This window comes from Danio rerio, chromosome 4 (genome assembly GCF_052040795.2).
Source record: "Danio rerio strain M-AB ecotype USA chromosome 4, GRCz13ab, whole genome shotgun sequence".
NCBI lineage: Eukaryota > Metazoa > Chordata > Actinopteri > Cypriniformes > Danionidae > Danio > Danio rerio.
In genome coordinates this window covers 50,907,881-50,924,537 of record NC_141024.2, presented here as the reverse complement: position 1 = coordinate 50,924,537, position 16,657 = coordinate 50,907,881, and the positions used below count along the sequence as shown (strand labels likewise).

The window sequence follows — 16,657 nt, the reverse complement described above, 5'->3', positions numbered from 1 at the left end:
GGTTGGAAGAGGTGGGCATGAGCGTGGTTTACTTGGGCTTGTAGTGTGAGTGCAAAACGCGCCAAAGCCCGAAACTGAAAGCAGGACGTGAGTTTTAAGGGACTGATTCATATGGATCTATTAATCAATCTTACTGTTCAATGAACACAAACTGCCGTAGTTTTATAAAGACACAAACACCTCACTGCACGACAGCTGCGCACCTTCAGCGAACCTCCTCATTCCTGCACCACGAGGGCTTTAAGATTGTTTATGAGCGCAAAAAGTGGTTGATCTGTTCGGCAAAATATCTGACGGCTTGTCATCGCATCCCTAAGGACTGTATGGCGAAATATTTGACTGCATGTCACTGCATAACAAACGACTGAAACGATATAACTAGAGAAATCTCTACTGTGCTGAGCGAGAGCGCTTCCCTACTGAACAACGCAGCACAGCATCAATGACGTAAGCGTGCCCAGGCCTGATTGTGGTGTAAGTGCGGGCCATCGAGGGAGACGGGAGGGGGGACAAGCATGCCTTGGCCTGGTTCGAGGCAACTGTACATAGTGTGAGTATGGCCTATGTGGCACCAGGAGTCATAAGCCCACGCAGAGGAGACTCAGACTCCTTTATAAAATCAATACGTCATTTTTATCTACGGACTGTACGTTACAGTGTACTGAATTTTTTTATTTTTTTATTTCAAAGCATTTTTCCAGAATACGTCAAAAAATGGATGTCCCCAAATATCAGTTAATTTGCTGAAACACAGAGAAGGATTTTTTTTTCAAATAAACCTTAAAATCACCCTAGACTAGATTAAAATGACCCAACAACATTAGCCTCCTAACCTCCCCATATCATGATTGGCATATCATCACTCTGTCTCCTCTCCACCAATCAGCTGGTGTGTGGTGTGCGGTCTGGCGCAAAATGGCTGCTGTCGCGTCATCCAGGTGGATGCTGCACACTGGTGGTGGATGAGGAGATTCCCCCCCCCCCCCCCCCCCCCCCCATTGTGTAAAAGCGCTTTGAGTGCCCAGAAAAGCGCTATATAAATGTAAGGAATTATTATTATTATTATTACAACACACAAGGGGAAAGGTACGTGCACATTCCAGCCTTTATGCAGATGCTGTACAGGTATGTCTTATGTCTGCAAGGCAAATATTCAGCTGTTACCCCAGAACTTTTTTTCTGATGTGTTTACCAGTCAGGCACATAAACAAGTATTCATATACTTGAATATATATGAATACATAAAAACATAAATAGTGAATATACACGAATATTAATAGGCCATTAACAGCTTTTTTTCTTTGTCTTATCAATATGATCAAAATTACTTTTATGAGAAACTCTCATAACTATGTGGACTGACACAGTTTTAATTTACTATAACTTCTATGTTAAGCGGCTTTGACACAATTTACGTTGTAAAAGCACTAGATATATAAAGATGAATTGAATTGCATCTGCTTTAATATGTACAGGTTAATGGATTTAACAAAATATGATCTGATTTATTTTACTTTTAATGTGCATCAAAATTACAGTGTGTAGCCAATGTTTCCAGTGTCTTTTCACTTTTCAGCTTTTGATGAGAGTTTTTAAGACTTAATAAAAACTAATTTTTTATTTATTTATTTCAGACCTAATTGAACAGAATGAGGGGAGTAAAGAGGAGGAACATCATGTCAAAACTGAGGAAAAAACTCATTTACAGACTGATGATATTTTGAAAAGGAAAGACAAGAATCGATTCACCTGCATTCAGTGTGGAAGGAGTTTGGCAAACAAAAGCAAACTTAAGATTCACATGAGGATTCACACTGGAGAGAGACCATTCACATGCATTCAGTGTGGGAAGAGTTTTATCCGTTCATCATCCCTTAATGTACACATGATGAGCCACACTGGAGAGAAACCATTCTCTTGCACTCAGTGTGGAAAGAGTTTAGCAAGCAAAAGCAAACTTAAGATTCACATGAGGATTCACACTGGAGAGAGACCATTCACATGCACTCAGTGTGGGAAGAGTTTCAGCCAATCATCATCCCTTAATCAACACATGAGGATCCACACTGGAGAGAAACCATTCACATGCACTCAGTGTGAAAAGAGCTTCAGCCAATCATCACACCTTAATGAACACATGATGATTCACACTGGAAAGAAACCATTCACATGCACTCAGTGTGGGAAGAGTTTCAGCCAATCATCATCCCTTAATCAACACATGATGATTCACACTGGAAAGAAACCATTTACATGCACTCAGTGTAGGAAGAATTTTTATTGCTCATCACACCTTAATAAACACATGAGGATCCACACTGGAGAGAAACCATTCACTTGCACTCAGTGTGGTAAGAGTTTCAGCCGATCATCATCCCTTAATCTACACATGAGGATCCACACTGGAGTGAAACCCTTCACATGCACTCGGTGTGGGAAGAGTTTTACCTGCTCATCACACCTTAATCTACACATGAGGATCCACACTGGAGAGAAACCCTTCACATGCACTCGGTGTGGGAAGAGTTTTAACTGCTCATCCTCCCTTAATCGACACATGAGGATCCACACTGGAGAGAAACCATTCACTTGCACTCAGTGTGAAAAGAGCTTCAGCCAATCATCACACCTTAATGAACACATGATGATTCACACTGGAAGGAAACCATTTACATGCACTCAGTGTAGGAAGAATTTTTACTGCTCATCATACCTTAATAAACACATGAGGATCCACACTAGAGAGAAACCATTCACTTGCACTTAAGCTGCGGTCACACTGGACTTTTATGCCCATAGACTTCCACACTGGAGAGAAACCATTTACATGTACTCAGTGTGGGAAAAGCTTAAACCAATCAGAAAACCTTAATAAACACATGAAGGTCCACTCTGGTGTGAAAGAGTATATGTGCTTTGAGTGTGAGAAGACTTTTATTTCAGCTCCAAAAACTGCACCAAGCGATTCACACTGGAGAGACCGTACAATTGTTCAAACTGTGACAAGAGGTTTAATCAGTAAACACATCTGAAAACACAAAAGAGGATTCACACTGGAGAGAAACGTACAAATCTGATCAGTGTCTACAGAGTTTCGCTCATTCGCAGCAGCTTAAAAACACATGGACAAAAAGTTGCACACATGACATGAATGCAGCAAAACATTTTCTCACAGGATGTTTCATGTCTGAATAATGTTTGAAAAGGCTGAGTAACGGTATACTGTTTTCCTACACTGCAGTAGGTGGGGTTGTAAATGTGTCGCGCTCCTCGCATTTATGTAAACACAATGATGGCGGCTGAGAGAAGTACAGTTTCATAAACATTTGGCAAACAGCACCTCTGCGGCTTGAAATCTCATCTGTTATCCACTCTCCAGTGCGTTCATGTAGCTAGTGTTGTGTTGGATGATGTTATCTGTCTGATTCCCTGAATGAGAAATCCAGGTTGGAGTATGTGGTAAATCGTGACTGGATGCCTGCATTACTCATCAATGGATATATAAAAGTTGTTGTGCTAGCTACTCATGAGTCCTCATGTCAAGACCTCCCATCTCATTGATTCTTTAACCTTATGGTTTTGTTTTGCATTACTTATACCATGTAGTTAAAGTGTTGTTGTGATTTATATCCAAAGTTCTTTATCTTCATTAGTATCCCTAGACATTTGTTGGTTGCATTGATTGATTGTTCTATGAGTTACATTTTATAATAAATCATTTATTATCATATATAATCATATATAAATGTAAGGAATTATTATTATTATTACTGCTGCCGCTGCACTGATCCATCTTTTAATCTCATATTACATTCCTCATGGCAAAAAAAAAAAAATCAGACACTCTATTTGGGGTAAGGACTCTGCCAAACTGGAGGTGGCCACTGTTTTCCATTCAAGCATTATGGTTTCTGACTTAGAGGTGCTGTTTCTTTCTCTGCCATGTCACACTCAGCAGCAAACTGTACCACTGCATGCTGAAGGTCCATGTCCAGAGTACCCGTGGGGTCTTAAAAGCATTGAAAAAGTCTTAAATTTGATAATCTCAAATTAAGGCCTTATAGCCTTGAATTTGGTATACAACATCTTGAATTTTGTTACAAAGGTCTTAATTTTATGCATTTTGTTGCCTTTCCTAGGATTAAGTTCATACCGTAACAAAATGAACTGTTACAAATGTAGGCTATTTTAAAATTAATGCAGCGTAACGTTGAGTGCACCTCTACCTCCACGTTATAGCAGAAATCGCGAAAGTGTGCGCACCCGTCATATGGTTACTTGAGGTGAGGTACAGAACAAGATAGTCACTAGCCCAGTTTGTCGGCTAAAATGGGAAAGTGTCGCTGTGGCCAAGGAATCCGAATTGAGTTTGGGTTAAGCCTGTGCCAGGAAATGACCGCAACGCCTACTGCTTTTGATGCCGGAAATCTTTTAAGCTAATGTTAGAGACAGTGGATGTTACGGCCCTGGACTCCCATATGGGGGGTTGCCAAACACAACGTGTGTATTACTGCTTGTCAGCGCCAACCACCTATTGTGCAGTTCTGTGCACCGGAGGCCTCTTCGGTTACTGAAACAGCTTTACCGATCAATAACAAAGAAGTTTCTACCTTAGAAGAATGACATTTTCTTCTTCTTCCTGTTTTACGGTGGTCGATAACAAAGTTTTTGATGCGTTACTGCCACCTCTTGCTCTGGTTGGTGATGTAGCCAAACAATCATTGGGCTGACACGAGAAACTTGCTTGAATAAAAGATGACAGAAAGATTAGATTAGGGTGTAATTCATTAATGAAAAGTTGTAAAAATATATACAATATAATGCTTATTGCAGAGTATTTCCCTTTACTATAAATAACTATAGTATTTTATTTGTGTAACACCTGGTTTTATTGGATTTTTAGTTTTTGCTGTTATATGACATAATTTGTTTCTGTTTGGTACAACATAATATTTACAGTAAATAACTGAACTGAATCATTTTTCATTGACAGTTTTATTGATCACTAAGATATGATTGACTTGGATTTAAGTTGCTTCGATTTAAATATGAATATTGTAAAATTAGCTTGGGTGTAGCTACACTACTTTTGCCAAGGAGTTTTTAGCTTAGCTTGCTACATTTCCAAGAGGTAAGCTTTTAGTCTAGTTAAGCTGGCAATCTGGCTTTAAGAAAGGCCATTCAACTGAGACTGCCCTGCTCTCGGTCGTGGAGGATCTCAGACTGGCTAAAGCAGACTCTAAATCATCAGTCCTCATCTTTCTGGATTTGTCAGCTGCTTTTGACACTGTAAACCACCAGATCCTGCTATCTACGCTCGAGTCACTGGGCGTTGCGGGCACTGTTATACAATGGTTCAGATCTTACCTCACTGACAGGTCATTCAGGGTGTCTTGGAGGGTAGAGGTGTCCAACCTACAGCATCTAAACAGTGGGGTATCTCAAGGCTCTGTTCTTGGGCCACTTCTCTTCTCCATCTACACAACATCTTTAGGACCAGTCATCCAGAAACATGGATTTTCCTACCACTGCTATGCTGATGATACCCAGCTATACCTCTCTTTTCACCCTGATGATTCCTCGGTTCCAGCTCGCATTTTCAGCCACCCACCTGAATGTTTGGCCACAAAATTCACCAAACTGGATTTCAAAGAAACCCAGCAGATGTTTTCTGTTAATCACATCTCCGTGGTGCTCATTTAAGTTTTTTTGGTCTTGTCCAGTACTGCCTCTGGGGACAGTTTTCTGTATGACTTTCCTTTGTTAGCTTCCTTTACTTTTGTTGCCTCTATTTGTCAGATTCAGGCTGCCATCAATAAAATAATTACATCATTAATAACAATGTTTGTCCTAGTTGAGACAGTGAATAAGTGAAATTTTATTTTATCTCTTTTGTAATGTAATAATGTACATTACATACGTAATTTACATACGTACATTTTTTGAAGACAACATTTTCATTTCCAAAAAGAAAATATTTTCTACATTTTGAAAACTACTGTTTTATTACATGTAAAAGCAGTGCATTCAAACTATTACTTTTGTATAACATGTCTTTATTGAGTATTGAACCCAAAACTTACCCTAGACAGGCTAAGGGAAAAAAAATATAAAAATAAATAAATAATTAAAAAAATGCAAATAAATAAAATAATAAATTACACATATACATATACACATAAAAAATATAATAAATAAATAAATAAAAAAAAATCAAGCACCAATTAACATCCCACAACTTCAGACTTCCGAAGCTTCTTCAATATCTCCGTTTTTTACAAAGTTCAAAAACAATTCCCAGATGTCACAAAATTCAGCGGATTTTTTCCTTATTATATATGTGAGCTTTTCAAGAGCCAAGCATGTTATATGGTTTCTCAACCAAAATCCAATGGAGGGACGATTAACTTTTTTCCAGCATAAAGCAATACGCCTTGCTTGTATTAAACATAAATCAATCAATTGTCTTTCTTTAGTAGACAAGGCACAACTGTCTTCATACATATTCAATATATCAAACTATTACTTTTAATTGAAGTTACTTATATTTTAGTCTGTTACTAAATTTAATCTTTGTCTGTGAAATAGAAAATTAAAGAAGATTATTAATGTAAACTTTGTTACTGGATTATAATTAGGGATAAATTAATGCGTGTGCATTATTATATTATTGGTTTATTATTGAAGATGCATTAATGTGTGACCCTTATATTATCGCTTTATTATTAGTGATGAATTAATGTGTGAGCATTATTCTATTATTGGTTTATTATTAGTGATGCATTCATGCGTGATCCATATTGTTTTTTTGCTTTGTGATTGATTTATTAGATTAGTTTATGATTAGTGATGTAGTCATATGTGAGCGTTATTATAATATTTGTTTATAATCAGTGACTGATGAAATGAGCCTTATATTTATTATAAGTGAGTGATTCATTGATGTGTTAGAATAATGCACGGGCATTATTGTAACTATGGTAGTAAATAATAATATAAAGTGTTGTAATGTATAATAACTGCATTAAAATGTTTGTAGTAAAACTTTAAAGAGTGCTTGGTCAGCTAAGTTAATCTTACCAAATAACGTTATACAACATCTATAACAATCATATAATAATCGTGTTGTAGTAATTAATGTTACTGTAATGGTTATTCATTTAAACCAACTTGTTATAAAAATACTTAGTTTGCAATTGTTGTCCGAATTAATCTGCAACGAAATCTGGTATTACAGTACAAATCTTGAATGGTATAAGGGCTCTGATTGGCCATAGCGTTCATTGTAACTCGGAACATGATTGGCTGTCGTAACCAAGTATAGGGTGAATCTTGGTTCCAGCTTGGGACGTGATTGGCCAGCGTAACCATGAATTAAGAAAAATCTTGGTTCCAACTCGGAACGTGATTGGCCGGTGTAGCCAAGAATAACCACGACTTACAGGTGCCAGTATGCGCCACTGGCCCAGTCTGCACTGTGTGGCATATTTGCCGACATATAACAGAGACTGAAACATTGCTCACACTTGTTTGAGGTGGTCATTTTGACTGCAATCTTGTTTTAGGTTGGCACTTTGTTTTTGAATATTGTCTGCTTTTCGAATGCGTATCTGTGCTGCAGTAGAACGCCTTAGCCTCACAGCAAACATTTTGGTCTATAAGCTGTCACTGCCGTCTTCCCAGGAGAGTGGCTGTACTGGTTTCTTCTGGAAGTCCTGAGGGATGTACGGGACCAAGACATGAGAGCAGTTGGGGCAGCCTTTGAACCCAGGAGAGCACCCCACAGGTTCTGTGCTGGCGGCCCCAGAAACTCGATTCACTCCAGAGTAGAACCGAACAACTCCGGCAGGGGCAAACCGCGACCACACTGCACTGAGAGCAACGCAAAAAAATCCTGAACGAGCCAGCCAGGAGTCGAACCTAGAATCTTCTGATCCGTAGTCAGACGCGTTATCCATTGCGCCACTGGCCCAGTCCGCGTCAGCAGTGCTCAGTAGCATGCTGATTGGAAAGAGGACACGGCTCGGTGAACATGGAGTTCCTTTAACGCATGCTGTGCTTTGTTGTCATGGCAAGTTGTGGTGTCGATAGGATGCTCTTACACCGAGCATGTGACAGTCCCTCCCAAGAAAAACTGTGATCCAGGCTTTGAGACTTTCTCTTCCCCAGGAGGAGGTTGCAAAGGTTAGAGTTATTTTTGTCAGAGCAGCTGCAGCACACCTGGGTGGAGACCCACAGCTAGACTTGAGGGGAACCTTCAGCCGGACCTTCCCTTGTGGTCTAGTGGTTAGGATTCGACGCTCTCACCACCGCGGCCCGGGTCCGATTCCCGGTCAGGGAACTTCCTTTTCATCTCCATGCGGAACTTTGAGCAGTCGTGAACTCACTTGACGAAGGCAAGAAAGCGGCTCTGAGCGAAAAAGATGTCCTTCGAGGGGGAGTCGAACCAGCGACCTAAGGATTGCCATCATCCCACCTACAGTCCTCCGCTCTACCAACTGAACTATCGAAGGCTTACGGGGCAGTTTCACAACCACATCCTATAAGGTAGCTGCAGTCCGACCGCTGGCCAAAAAGGACAGAAGCAAAAGCACTCAAGCCTTCCCATACCGGGAGTCGAACCCGGGCCGCCTGGGTGAAAACCAGGAATCCTAACCGCTAGACCATATGGAAGCTGCCACTTTGGAAAGCCAGTCTTGGCACAAACTCCAGTTCATTCTGATCGCTGGCACGTCTCTGCTCCGCTTGCACAAGTGCCACTCATACACTTACGCACTCTCTCATACACAGTTTCTTGGTTTCCGTAACTGAGAACATTCTGATCCGTAGTCATAAACGCTAACCTTTGTGCCGCCGTCACTCTGTTCAGCACCTTGTTAGCACATTGCTTGGAGCAAGGACAAGGCTCTGTCAACCCGGAGTTCCTTCACCACAAATTCTGCTTTGTTTTTATGGCAAGAGGTTGTGTGGATGGGATGCTCTTACAGGATTCCTGACAGTCCCTCCATAGAAGAGCTGAGATCCAGGGTCGGAGACTCTCTCCTCTCCAAGAGGAGTTTAAAAGCAATGGTTTCTTTTGTGTCTGTGTGTCAGAGCGCTTAGGTGTTGCTGCAGCTCAGAGACCTACAAGTGGAGGAGATTACACTGCAAGTTGCCTGGATGACCTCTAAGTGGTAGGCACTTATGCCGCACGTAGGCTGGGTTTGCGATTGATGTAGCTGTAGTAGACATTCACAAAAATAAAAAATATATATAAACTGCTTACTCTGAGGTTGTGTTTAGGGTTGGGGTAGGAGTAAAATTGAATAAAACACAGCAGGTTACCGTGAGGTTGGGCCTAGGGCTGGGGTAGGTGTGATTTTAATAAACTGCGATAGGTTGTATTCTGCGCCATGTACGAGACATTGAATCAATGAAACCCACATGGAGGTTTGTTACTGTGAGGTTGGGTTAAGAGTTGGGGTAGGTTGGGAGGTTGATAAAACACAGCAGGAAACTGTGAGGTTGGGTTAAGGATTGGGGTAGGTTTGACATTCAAACATAATTGGTTGGGCGCAGTGTCTTGTACCAGACATTAAATGAATGAAAACTCCAGTAAGTTTTTACAGCCCACTTGGAGCTCAAGTCTCACCCGCTTGGAGCTGACCAGGCCATTTGGAGCAGGCTCCGATTTCTATTGATACCTTTCTCAGTCAGGTAACTTCCTTTTCAGTAGTATGAGCGTCTGCACTGTGTGGCATATTTGCCGACATATAACAGAGACGGAAACATTGCTCACACTTGTCTGAGGTGGTCATTTTGACTGCAATCTTGTTTTAGGCTGGCACTTTGTTTTTGAATATTGTCTGATTTTCGAATGCGTATCTGTGCTGCAGTAGAACGCCTTAGCCTCACAGCAAACTATTTGGTCTACAAGCTGTCACTGCCGTCTTCCCAGGAGAGTGGCTGTACTGGTTTCTTCTGGAAGTCTTGAGGGACGTACGGGACCAAGACATGAGAGCAGATGGGGCAGCCTTTGAACCCAGGAGAGCACCCCACAGGCTCTGTGCTGGCGGCCCCAGAAACTCGATTCACTCCAGAGTAGAACCGAACAACTCCGGCAGGGGCAAACCGCGACCACACTGCACTGAGAGCAACGCAAAAAGATCCTGAACGAGCCAGCCAGGAGTCGAACCTAGAATCTTCTGATCCGTAGTCAGACGCGTTATCCATTGCGCCACTGGCCCAGTCCGCGTCAGCAGTGCTCAGTAGCATGCTGATTGGAAAGAGGACACGGCTCGGTGAACACAGAGTTCCTTCAACGCATGCTGTGCTTTGTTGTCATGGCAAGTTGTGGTGTCGATAGGATGCTCTTACACCGAGCATGTGACAGTCCCTCCCAAGAAGAACTGTGATCCAGGCTCTGAGACTTTCTCTTCCCCAGGAGGAGGTTGCAAAGGTTAGAGTTATTTTTGTCAGAGCAGCTGCAGCACACCTGGGTGGAGGCCCACAGCTAGACTTGAGGGCAACCTTCAGCCAGACCTTCCCTGTTGGTCTAGTGGTTAGGATTAGGCGCTCTCACCGCCGCGGCCCGGGTTCGATTCCCGGTCAGGGAACTTCCTTTTCACCTCTATGGTAAACTTTGAGCAATGTTGCCGATGATCTCTTCACGAAAGCAGCTCTGAATGCAAAAGATGTCCTTCGAGCCGCACTGTAAGACGTAATAAGACACACTCTGGCACAGACATCCAGTCTGCACACTGGAATACACACTATTATCTCATGGTTAAGACGCAGCTTCAAAAATTAGTTTCAAACCGCAAGTACAAATTTGCTTGAAATCACGCAAAAACAACCAATTTACACTTTTTAGTGAAATATTTGTGTCCTAATAGTGTTTTTAGCAGTGTGGGACAACATATATGACTGTCAACAGCTCAAAAAATGTGTTTTGGAGTTTCGTGACCCTTTAAGGTACAAATACACACATGAAAATCTTACTTTGTTTTTCTTTTAACTAAGTATATTTTATATGTTTTGTTGTTTTGTCTCAAATTATTTTATGTAGGACACAAATGCCTCAAATGCAGCTTTAACATCATTGGAATAAATTATATTTTAACATATTCAAATGGAAAAGTTAACATATTAAAAAGGAATAATTATTTACAAGGTTACTTTTATATCTGCATTTTTATAAACTAAAGCAGTTTTGTCCCAAACCTTTGAAAAATAGTCCATGTTGTCTTTATATTTTTAGATGTTTCATTTATTACTGATTTTAGTTTATTCTTTCAAAATATGTAATTATGCAGTTGAAGTGATATTGTGCTGTTTTGCTACATAGTAGAAGTGAACTAGTTTTGTTTTGTGTTAAAGCCACAATGGCCCTGCATAAAAGTGCTTTACTGGGACCTTATAGGCACATTTTGTGCCTGGACTCAACTTAGTATTAGTGGGACCTAACTATTTTGTTAATTACTAAATGCCCACAGAGCATGCTCATAGGACATACTTCTGACTCAGATAGTATACCTATACTTCGCCCATTGTGGCTATATACACTCCACTTTGTGTGGACTTGCTATGGGCCCAAAGTGAAATTCTGTTTCGAGTGGACCAGCCCACAGTTTGGTCTAGCAACATTGTATATGTTTTTGGTATGGACATGTTTCTTTGGAAATTTGTGCAGTAATACTGTACACTCAAGTACATGAAGGTGAGCTTTAGCAAACAGCATAATAGATTCAAAACTATTGTATAAAAATAGCATATCTTATAAAAAAAAAGCATATCTTAATTAAGATATAAATTAGATCTCATTGAAATACTGTAGAAATTATCCAAAAGGATTTTTATGTATTGTACTATAAAACAATCCTATAGGAATGGTTCCAAAATATGATCAAAATTCTAATTGAATTCCTTCAAAGAAATCCTATAAGATGCTACTTTTTTGTCTGTTTGGCAGTGCCACAAAAAAATTCAGTGAAACCGGTCCAATCTACTTTTTGTTCATGTTGTTTTTTGTTATGTGCGTCAGCAACTCCCTGGATGCGTATTACAGTTCACAGGCAGTACAAATGGCCCAGTGGCCTAATGGATAAGGCACCAGCCTTCGAAGCTGGGGATTGTGGGTTCAAGTCCCACCTGGGTTGTCTTTGATACAGTTCTTATTAAGTTGGCTATGCAGCACAATTCAGTGTGATCTTCAAAAAGCTAGGTTTATACCCTTAGGTCAAAAAGACATGACAATGGAAAACTCTTTAGAGAATCTGTTTTGTCATTAGGTGTACACACCAGATCGTCTGAATGCAATATGGTATAGGAATCCTAAAGTGCTGTTTTCTGAGTTATAAGAACTTCCTGAGCCATACAACAGATATGGCAAACGCTAGTATTGGCCCAGTGGCCTAATGGATAAGGAATCAGCCTTCAAAGCTAGGGATTGTGGGTTTAAGTCCCATTTGGGTTGTGTTTGTTGGGTTACATATAAATTGTATGGAAAAAATCCTGACATGTCTCCTCAAAGCTTATGCGTGATGATCCAAGGTCAATAGTTCGCTTCAAATTCTCAGACTTGCTGCACACTTCAATTAAGATTCATCCAATCTTGCGTGAATTATCCAATCACGTTACGCTCTGGTAATGGAGATCTTGACTTCAAGTACCCGGTGGCTTTCAAATAATGGTCTCATGTTAGGTGGATGATGATGAAATGCAAACAAGAAAATAGCAGCAGAAAGGTTGTGATTTCAAGTTAATGAGAGTGGCCTTGACTGGAATTTGAAACTCTCAAGACCAGTCGCACTATACGCTAGAACCATACCCCAGGACCGATGAGACAAGAATGTGAATGACAGCAGAAATAAAATGTTTGTACTATTAGTGACGTGGCCCAGTGGCCTAATGGATAAGGCATCAGCCTCCGGAGCTGGGGATTGTGGGTTCAAGTCCCACCTGGGTTGTTTTTGAAGGTCTCACTTCAACTTGGGAGCAATGGTTGTTGGATAAAACACAGTAGCTGTGAAAACCTTCTTGAGATGTGTTTGTGTGTCATTAACTTCCTTCATTGTCATACATATTTCCTGTTATGACTAAAAGGGTACTCTGTGCTTACATATAAAGCTGGTGGGTTTTTCAAGATCCATAAACAAATCTAATAACCAAACCATTGCCACTGCTTTTTTGTCTGTATTGTACATGTTAGAATGATTTACAGTAGTTGAGAGTTCAATGTGGCTATTACCGCCGTGGCATATACCGCCGCCGCTTTAAATGGACAAGCACGAGTTTTTAATGTATGACCGCAGTCTGTGAATATGCCGCCAGGGGGCACAAAGGGATGCTAACAGACAGAAATAGCCTATACAGCAGCTGTAAATATGCTACTGTTCTTATAAATAAAGATGAAACGATAAAACAAAGCATTATAATTCCTTTATTAATCATTAAACATTTGTTAACACGCTTTATTATCATTGTAAACTTGTTAAGTGCAATGAGGATTTATTTTGGAAAGTAGAATTGAAGAAATAAAAAACAACTCAAATATAAGCACAAACATTCAGAACAAATAAGTAGGCCTAAATAAATAAATAAAGCAGTCTTTTAGCCTAAATATAAAAAGATGTTGTTTGCTATTTTGATAGGACTAGGACAGTCATTTATTAAGCTTTTTCATTTATATCTTCATTTACATTTTTACTTATGATTTTGTTGTTGATTAAGCATAAAAATAAATTCACCTACCTCAAGCAGATCACTAAAAGTACAAAAAAAAAAAAAATCATTTTGCCGCAGGACATAAATGAAGTCCCGCAAGTTTATTTTTAATAATTTAGTTGTAGTTCAGTTCATTTTTTCGAAACGTCAATGTTCTCCTTTAAAGTATAATTGTTGTTTTGTTTTTTGTTTGGTTTTTTTACTTGTAGTAATGGCTCAGTATCTTTGGTATTTTAATTTTAATTTTTAGTCACCTTGCGTGTGAAATATAATTTGCACATAACCGCGTAAAAAGAAGAAAAAGCTGTCAAAAGTTAGAGCCAATTCATCCAAATTAGCCATATTAAAATACAGCATGTATGTTAATACAGGCAGAGTGTAAACAAACTCAGGGTAAGGCTAAATTATGCACTTTCCTTTTAAGGCAAGATTTGCGGTGAACCAAGAAGAGGTTTTACCAACCACTCATTTACAAATATTATATGTCAATCATCGTGCTCATAAGTCGATATGTTGCCTTTTTATAGCCTACATGCTACTATGGTGTATGATAATGTTTGGTGGAACAGTAAATTGGTTTACCAACTTGAATATGGAATCGGGCCAGCCGAGTTGATTTCAGAAAATATTTTTTTTATTATACATATATATTATTATATTATTAAATTACCGCTATTTTGGAGACCATGCGCTTCTTCACCCTCTTCTCCACTGTTTTCTTAAGTTAGTTAAAATGATTTTAAAACATGAAATGTAGGAAAACAGTACAAATAATCATGAAGGAGATAACGGAAAGAAAGAATGGTGTAATAATTACCCTTTTTGAGTTCCTGGTCCTCTTTCCGTAAAAAGATGAGCTGTTATTAATGACTAAATAGGTCACGCAGAAGATCAGCTAAGAAAAGTTCTACAGGGTCTGTGGCACTTGCGGCCTTATGGGCTCATACAGGTTGTGAAATGTGGGTGGGAATGCAAAGCTGTGAATCTTTGCCTATCTTTTGAATATGTCAATAGCCTGTACTGTATACAGTAGCCTAAATTTATCAACTTACCCTAATCCTTTAGCTTTCTTTTTTTTTTTTTTACAAAAAATTGTTGCAAAGTAGCAATAGACAAGTTGTTACAGCAACACGCAAATATGTTTCAAAGGATTAAAATATTACAAAAGTTATTATTTTCTACATAAATATAAAAACTGCTGCCTCCATGCCTTCTTCATCTCGGGTGGCTTGTTTTTAGTTCATTCATAACAACTTGCTTTTTTTATAATGTTATTATTAGCAGCAGTATTGTTTATTATATGCATATTTATATTTGTGTTATTAAAAACTTAAGCTTAGATTTGTCTACCTGTAAGGTTTTGGACCATATGGGGCATAGCTAAATTATATGTACAAAAAACAATACACAACAAAAGAGTTTTGAAATATTAAATATGAAGCATTTGGATAAGATGACATTAATCAAATCACGCAAACAGAGCATTTAGAAATTACGCAAACAGAGAGTAAAACCATCAGAAACCTACCTTCTTTTCTGTCATCCAGTCCTGCGCAAACAAGTGTTTATGTTTTTGTCTGACATGGTTAAATAAAAAAATAAATAAATAAAATAAATGTAAAGCTTTATTATAGCTGTTGAGCGCAAGGAGATAAAGGCTATTTCCCAAAGATGGGTTGCGGTTGGAAGGGCATCCGCTGTGTAAAAACTTGCTGGATAAGTTGGCTGTTCATTCCGCTGTGGTGACCCCGGATTAATAAAGGGACTAAGCTGATAAGAAAATGAATGAATGAATAAAATATAAGCTATAGCCTAGTCTATATTTTATTACTTGCACTTATGTCCTGCAACACTTAACAATTTCCTTGATAACCGAATAATATGCAACATCCTTAAATTATTCTCATAAATAAAGGGAAATTACCTATCAAGTGTCATATAGTCTAGGGAAATGTTAATATGATTAGGTTTCTCCTGAGCATTTGGGCAGAATGTTTGACGACGTCTATCAAAAAGAGGATGTTATAAAATATATATTTTTTACTGACCTATTACCGGAAAGTTTCTTTAGGCAACTTAACCCTGCGTTTTTGTCGAAATTCCCCCGTACTTTACCATTTAATCCCTCTATCATGTTTATCCCACTTGATTCCTCAGCTATATCACTGGGTGCTGTTAATGCTCCGGTCAGCTAATCAAAAACTTGTCTGCATATTTACTTATGGGTGGGTCACAGGTGGATAAGATCAATCTTTGGTTAAGCAAACTTTAACTACAAAAAACTGACTACAAATGTGCAGATATCTTCATTCTCACAATACCAAACTAAGCTTTTTGCATAATATGCGTTTATACAAACATTTAAGCAACACATTCATAATCATGATGATTATTTTTGCCAGTGCAATGCGTGCGCTAGTTTTATTCATCCATTTACGTTGATGATCATGTTAATGGATGGCCGCAAACTTCACAGTTCATCGGGCACAGTTAACAACCTTTCTGCATATTGCAGCACATTAACAAATCGACTCAAAATCACTTAGCTATCATAACCGTTTTGTGTTTCATTTATAGCTTTAATTTCAGATCATTTCAACCAATTATTGCAGTGAAAAAAAAACTGATGCATCAACACATCAAAGCACTCTCTTGCTGACATCAGGGCTTTCCTGTTGCAGTCGGGTGTGCACGTCTACAACACCACTATAAGACGACTCTATAGACATCAAAGACCTGTAGGCCTTCCTAGAAAAACAACTGCAAGGAAAATGAACAGGTATTGTGTATTATCATCTTGTCAAATCAAGTATTTCAGCAACACTGATGTCAAAAAGTTATTAATAAATTTTTTGTATGTGTTTGTTTGTTGTATAGTGCTGCACTTAAAACGATTGACGAAAAACTGCACAAGGACAATGAGCGATCTGCTAAAAAGATTCAGAGCGAGCTT

General features: G+C 39.1%; 5 non-coding genes across 5 annotated transcripts; 2 read left to right on the top strand and 3 right to left on the bottom strand.

Annotated features, from left to right (window-relative positions):
* Window positions 1-7,899: 7,899 nt before the first annotated feature.
* trnar-acg (transfer RNA arginine (anticodon ACG)) lies at window positions 7,900-7,972 on the bottom strand. The gene has a single exon. It is a non-coding gene; the product is annotated as a tRNA-Arg (tRNA).
* A 629-nt stretch (window positions 7,973-8,601) lies between these two features.
* Window positions 8,602-8,673, bottom strand: trnae-uuc (transfer RNA glutamic acid (anticodon UUC)). The gene has a single exon. It is a non-coding gene; the product is annotated as a tRNA-Glu (tRNA).
* A 1,480-nt stretch (window positions 8,674-10,153) lies between these two features.
* trnar-acg (transfer RNA arginine (anticodon ACG)) lies at window positions 10,154-10,226 on the bottom strand. The gene has a single exon. It is a non-coding gene; the product is annotated as a tRNA-Arg (tRNA).
* A 1,838-nt stretch (window positions 10,227-12,064) lies between these two features.
* Window positions 12,065-12,137, top strand: trnar-ucg (transfer RNA arginine (anticodon UCG)). The gene has a single exon. It is a non-coding gene; the product is annotated as a tRNA-Arg (tRNA).
* A 737-nt stretch (window positions 12,138-12,874) lies between these two features.
* Window positions 12,875-12,947, top strand: trnar-ccg (transfer RNA arginine (anticodon CCG)). The gene has a single exon. It is a non-coding gene; the product is annotated as a tRNA-Arg (tRNA).
* Window positions 12,948-16,657: the final 3,710 nt, after the last annotated feature.